This window comes from Mandrillus leucophaeus, unplaced genomic scaffold (assembly GCF_000951045.1).
Source record: "Mandrillus leucophaeus isolate KB7577 unplaced genomic scaffold, Mleu.le_1.0 Scaffold194, whole genome shotgun sequence".
Lineage (NCBI taxonomy): Eukaryota > Metazoa > Chordata > Mammalia > Primates > Cercopithecidae > Mandrillus > Mandrillus leucophaeus.
The window spans coordinates 1,691,467-1,698,315 of NW_012101965.1; the positions used below are offsets into that span (position 1 = coordinate 1,691,467).

A 6,849-nucleotide genomic window follows, 5' to 3' on the forward strand; every position below is an offset into this window, starting at 1 on the left:
CTGGCATGTGCAACCTGGAAATGTGGGTGAGTCAGTGGGGTTGTGCTTCTCTTAAAGAATGAGGGGTGGAAGGCGACTGGTGCACATTCCTCGTCTTCCTCCCCAGCAGACTGTCTGAGGTGTATTTCATAAGATTCTGCAGAATATTCTGAGGAATGAAGCACCCACTGACAACAGCAATGGTTAACTCAGTAATTCATCCTTGTTGGCTTTGAGTCTCCCTGGTGTTCACTCTTCCTGTCCCTCATTCTTCTTCTCTAAGCTGAGTTCCAAAATAGATCACCTGCACCCAAGCCTTGGTCTCAGGTTTTTCTTTGGCAGAAGGTGTAAAGGGAGTGTGGAGTTACTGGGGAAAATGGGAGGGGGAGAGGCTGGGGACAGAGAGGGAGCAAGCCGAAGGTGAAGACAAATTGCTGTCTCCTGGGAAGAATGCAGCCACTGCCAGCTCTCCGTCCAGCAGGCAACAGGGAGGGGAAGCACACAGTCCAACCCAACTTCCTCCCATTCACTGGGCCCTGCAAAGACATTTCATGGCTGAATCAAACCCCAGAGAGTGAGGAAGGAATTCATTTAGCAGAGGTCAGCCTCCTAGAGCACAGAGCAGGTGGGAAGGATGGAGAGGAAAGTGGGAAACAAACAGAGAAGGCCCAGCATGACTAGGTTTGTTCACATAATCAGTTTTCTCTCCTACTGAGCATGAGTCCTACACAATTGATGCAACATTGACGTAATTCACAAGGTCATCTTTTGAAATGGATAAGTGCTTCTAAGATGGAAGTTACTTTTCCAACTGCACAGGAAGAACTTGTCTGCTACTTAGATTCTTATATTTATTTAAAATTATTGAGCATAATGGTCGTAGTAAGCCTGGCCATCATCTGAGTTAAACAGCCTAGTATATTAGGAAGAAACTGGACTAGAATTCGGAACAACCCTGGTTCAAATCCCAGCTCTGCTACTAACAAGTAATGTGCCGTTAAGCAAGTGCCCTAACCCTTCTGGATCTCAGTTTCTTATCACAAAATAGGTTTAAAGTCTCAGCCATATATCACAAAATTTTTGTGAGGATTCAATAAAATACGATTTTGTAGATGGCAGCTTTTTAAAAAATTACTCATTTGGGTAAGTGCCTCTGTTTTCTTATATTCATAGATATTGATGGATATTATTAATGAATTATACGGAGTTCTAAACGTGAGAGGATTTCTCTTAAAGTTATGGTTGGGTGATTGCAGTATTTTGTTATCCCTGTCTTCTTGTGGTCAACCATATAAAACATCCTAGAGTTAATAGTAAGTAAAAATGAACAAGGTGTTTTCCAAGTGCATTCATAATGATCTTTAAACCCAAATTGGTGGAGATGAAGTAATTTATGCTCAGACTTTATGAGACAGTTTGTCTGATTGCTGATAGTGATGAATCACTGAGGGAAAGACCCACATTTCTGTGCTGCTGGAGGCTTTTACTTAACTCCTGCGTCAGCTGAGCAGCAAACAAACTCACTGGCAAAGTGACCTCTGCCTGGAAACCCAGCATGGAGGGACATCTCATCTTGGGGCTTGCCCTCAGCTGTTTGAAAATGTTTTATGAGACTCTATGACCAGTGTGCATTGACGGAAGGATGGGCTCTTTCTGAGGTGCAATCCATCTTGCATCCAATAATCTGTCTGTAATTTTGTGAAATAGAACATGTTTAGTTCTTTTCTTATCCTTTGTGGAAAATCTGCCCAGTGCTTTTGGAGCCATGGTGTCATGTAGAGGAAACGTCTCTCTCCTGCCTTGTAAATCATTTTTCCCCTTATTTTCTTCCTCTTTCCCAAATAGGATTTTTTTAAGGTGAGTGAACATAATGAGAAAAAGAGAACTTAATGAAAAGGAAACCATGGATACTGGTTTATGATAATACTAGCCTTATTTTTTAAAAAGGAAAACAATGAACTTGAAGTAAATGGATAATAAAAAATAGGATATATTATCTATATAGTAATGTCTATGCGTTTTCTCTGGATTAGATAGTTGTTAAGCCATGTATGTAATTTGTTGAATATTTTGTGGTTATTGCTCTGTTTATAAAAATGATTGTTGGTTTAAAGTCTCATTCAGAAGAGAAACCCAGGGGACATCGTTATAAATATGTATGAGTCTTAAAATAGTGTTTAAACATTAGAGTTGACAGTTCTTAGCAGGTCTCTGGTGTTACAATCAAGGGTTAAGCCACAACAGAATTAAAAATATGCCTTACACAAGAAATTTTTTCCCAGGGGCATATATTTTGAATCTGTTTTCAATAAGCAGAGAAGGGAGATCCTGAGAAATGCATTTTCGACTGGGAGAAGTGAAGGAAACACATGGAAGGAGACAAGAGATGAATCAAATATTTGTTTAAAAAAAGAAATCACAAAAAAAACCTCATTACTAATTTGAGATTGGTCACTATGAGTACGATTGCTTTTGAGACTCTGCCAATAGAAATTTTTCTAAACTAGTTTCTTAAGTGACAAAAATTATATATATTTATCATGTGCAACATGTTGTTTTGAAATATGCATACATTGTGGAATGGCTAAATTGAGCTAATTAACATGCATTACCTCACGTGTGTGTGTGTGCGCGCGCACGCACGCGTGTGTGTGTGTGTGGTGAGAACACTTAGTATCTACTCTCCTAATTTTCAATAACACAACCTATTGTTACTGACTCTAGTCATCATGTTGCACAATAGGTCTCTTGAACATTTCTCCTATCTAACTGAAATTTTGAATCCCCTGACCAACATCTCTTTGTAAAAATTCAATAGGGATTTTTGGTCAGAGGTCCTTGGGAAATCAACCAGGCTCCTCCTTGTCCCACATTTCTCTTGTATAGTAAGTGCTGCCTGCCATAGAATTGTTGAAGCCCTTCTTCCTCCTAGAATTGGAAAGATATTCTGGAAGAAGAGGCAGGGTCTAAGGAAGAACTTGATCTTGCTCAAGATGGTTCAGAGTGGGAACCTGAGTTATATCTTATTCTCAGTGCCTCCCTTGCCTCATCCTTGTCCTAGCCCTGAGAGGTAACTAGTGTTATTGGAGAGCTCTGAGATTTAGGCAAGACAGCGATTCGATTTGGACATCTCCCAACCTCATGCGTGGCTGGGAGCCCACACTGGCTCAGGTGCAGCAGCAACTCCAGTAAAGAGAAAGTACTAGTTCTATGCCTCAACCTCAACTGTGCAAAGTGACAGTTTACCCCTACGACTAACATGCACTTAAAACACCCAAAATGCACCTGCAACTGATTAGATCTTCCAGAGTTAGCCTAGGCTGATCCACCTGCCTGCTCAAGCAGCTGAGAATTTGTTTTCAGAACTGTGTGGTTTGACTGTCTCTCAAGAGGCTTACAGATGGCTGGCTTGGTTTTCACATAGATTTTCTGTTGTCCGTTCTCTGTCATTTTTACCATCTATCCCCACTCTCCAGGTCCTGAGACCCACCCTTCTGTTCTATTTGGTGATCAGGCAATGACTGCTGACCTTTTGTTCCTGTGATCAGAATGCCCAGATACTAGATCACAGCTGGGCTGTGTCTTCTCCATCAGAGGAGAATGAGATTGTTCTTGTAAAAAATTTAGAACCTAGGTGTCTTGACTGCTTGGATTTGGCATATCTAGATAAGGCTGTTTGCCATCCTTCCCAGGCACAGCTCCTTCCTCTCCACTCCCCAAAGCACCTCAATTATTTACTGCTTTCTCTGGCCATATCCACAGTGCAGGGTTTACACATTTTGTCCTCATGAGACTATGGGCTCCATGAGTCCTGGGACAGTATCTTATTAGGCATTGGCCTCTGCAGCACATAATCCAGTGCCTGGGACTTCAGAAGGAATTCGTAACTGAATGAATGCATGAATATCGAATGTGTAACTATCAAAGGAAATTCACAGGAACTTTTGCTTCTCATTGGACTGGAAAGTATTCTTCTTGGTGCTCAAGCGTCTCTTTTGCTGGCCATTGAAACTGCATTAGGAAGACATCGTGATAACTGAGGCATGGCCAGAAGAACAGATCCAGAGAAGAGAGATTGCCATGAGTCAAACCAAGGTACTTGTGTAGACAACGAAGGGTAACACCAGAGTTAGTAATAAGGTAGGCTAGACAGACTACCTTATTACAAAAGCATAAAATGAAGAAATAATTGTAGTTGAGAGCCTGTTGCTTTAGAATATAAGTGAAAATGTTGGAAAATAGTATTTATGTTGGATAAGATCCTTAGATTATTATCCCAAATATATTGTCAAACTTTTATGACTCAATATAGTGTATCCATGGGGTGGACCAGGAGTATCATGATGTGGTAGAAAGATTCTTACCTCAATATGTACCTCCACCACTATCTTATGGGTGGTTTTTGAATGAAGTATTTAGGTGCTTAATTTTTGTTATAGAAAACAAATAGAATAGGTGAAATGGTGCCTAAGATCTTTCCAGTCTCTAAAATATAATGATTTTTACACTTTTAAGTAGTTTCAAAAAACACACAATCTTCCAGAGTGTTATTTTCTTAAAAAAAAGCTCCAAATGTACTTCTTTCCATTAATATAATTTAAATATTTAAATAAAATGTGTTGTATGTTTGATGATTTATTATAAAATATTTATACATATATATATATATATATTTTTTTTTTTTTTGAGAAGGAGTCTCATTCTGTTGCCTAGGCTGGAGTGCAGTGGTGCGATCTCAGCACACTACAACCTCTGACTCCTGGGTTCAAGTAATTCTCCTGCCTCAGCTTCCTGAGTAGTTGGGATTGCAGGCATGTGCCAGTACACCCAGCAAATTTTTTTGTGTTTTTAATAGAGATGTCGTTTCACCATGTTGGTCATAACTCCCCACCTTAAATGATCTCCCGCCTCAGCCTTTCAAAGTGCTGAGATTACAGGTGCAAGCCACTGCGCCAGGCCAAAAGATTAATATTAATTAGAAATTCATTAGATACTCTGTATCACAATGATGTTCTTATCACAATTTGCTGAACAACAGTTTGTTAGGGCTGATAGGAGGGGGCTACTTCTCTCTCGAGCTGTGAAAGCCCCAGAAGCCTTTATTTACAACCCTGCAGGGAAACGTGATAAGCATATCACAAGGAGGAAGTAGGGAAGAGAGCTGGAGGGGAAAGCAGTCATTCATATTTGATTTCTTCCACATAATTGTTCCTCTACCATGACCCATAGAGCCAGGAGGAAGAGTGGAGAAGACAGAGATGAGTTACAAATGTATTGTGAACAAATTGAAACGCATGGTTCCCTGTCCTTTCTGTCTCCCACTTTATTACCCCAGTGTTCCCAATTGTGCAACAAAACGTGACCTTACATCAGACACAGAAAAAAGAGGGAGTTTGGCAATAACGTGAGAAAAGCTTCTGATGAAAACGTAATTCCTTTTGCTTTACAAAAACATATAAATTATGTACAAAAATTATTTATGGTCTAACTTGAGCATTGAGTTCCACTGATACACAGTATATGCTACCAACGTCTGTTAAAAAATAAGGTTTCGCAGGCTTTCTAAGCATGTTTAATAATGAGGAAGATGGTAAGGCTTGGCTTTTCCCTATAAGAATGCTGAAACAGGTTCTGGTAAAAAAAAAAAAAAAAAACCAACACAAACCAAACAACTTCCTCTTTCCTCTGTGTTTCTCCTCTTCCACAGCTTTGGATTCTTCCAGAATACTTGTTACCTCAGATTAGGGTGGGTTGCCTTTGAGATAACCCCACATGGGGGAAACTAAGCTTTTGATAGTTTTACATAGCAGGCCCTGTGCTAGCTGTTTGCATCCATGATCTCATGATTGCCATGCAAACATTTATATGCGGTGAAGTCTCCTTGATTGGAGCCATACTCTTATCTTCTCATCTATCTCTGCCTAATTATAATTAGTGTCATGGGAATTTTGCAACTGATTCGGAATTTTTTTCAGAGGGAACCTGGGCTATGCATATACTCTTTGTGGATAAATTCTCCCTGAAATCCCAGAAAGTCCAAAATTGAACTGCCTGGTATATGGTTGCCTTGGCATATGAAGTGTGAACAAACTGGTTTTATCTGGTGTGTTGTTCAGAGTGTCAATGAGGGTGTATAGTAGGCGGCAGATGTAGGAAGAAGGCAATTTGACAAATGACAGCTATAAAATTAAACAAGGAAGGAACATCATTAAATTTGTGTTCAAGTTATTTCTGCCATTTGAGGGGTCCTAGGTTGGAAGTGACAACAAACTAATAGGGTCAAAGAAACTTCTAAGTTTAGAAGTGTTGGCTGGGCGTGGTGGCTCATGCCTGTCATCCCAGCACTTTGGGAGGACAAGGCGGGCGGATCATCAGGTCAGGAGATCAAGACCATCCTGGCTAAAACAGTGAAATCCCATCTCTACTAAAAATACAAAAATATTACCCAGGTGTGGTGGCGGGCGCCTGTAGTCCCAGCTGCTCGGGAGGCTGAGGCGGGAGAATGACGTGATCCCGGGAGGGAGAGTTTGCAGAGAGCCGAGATTGAGCCACTGCACTCCAGTCTGGGTGACAGAGCGAGACTCGGTCTCAAAAAAAAAAATGTGTCAAGGTTGACTAGAGTTCTTTCTGAGTAAAAAAAGCTTTACCACACCATCAGCATTGACTTAAAGTGGAAAAGAGACAGAATTGGACAAGTGCCCAGAGAAAAATGGATTTTGTACATACTTTACAAGCTAAATACACCATTCTTTGCAAAACCCCTCCTTTGAGAAAAATCACACATGCTCCTCCATCTCCCTGATTTGATTTATTTGTATTGTCTAACCATTCCTTCCTTCCTTCCTTCCTTCCTTCCTTCCTTCCTTCCTT

The 6,849-nt window shown here is 40.5% G+C and overlaps 1 long non-coding RNA gene across 1 annotated transcript in view; it reads left to right on the forward strand.

Annotated features, from left to right (window-relative positions):
- The first annotated feature begins 793 nt into the window (after nucleotides 1-793).
- LOC105538540 overlaps nucleotides 794-6,849 on the forward strand; it is a 9,443-nt gene continuing 3,387 nt past the window's right edge. Inside the window, exon 1 of the long non-coding RNA XR_001005924.1 lies at nucleotides 794-1,122. This is a non-coding gene — a long non-coding RNA (uncharacterized LOC105538540). The remainder of the gene's footprint in view (nucleotides 1,123-6,849) is intronic.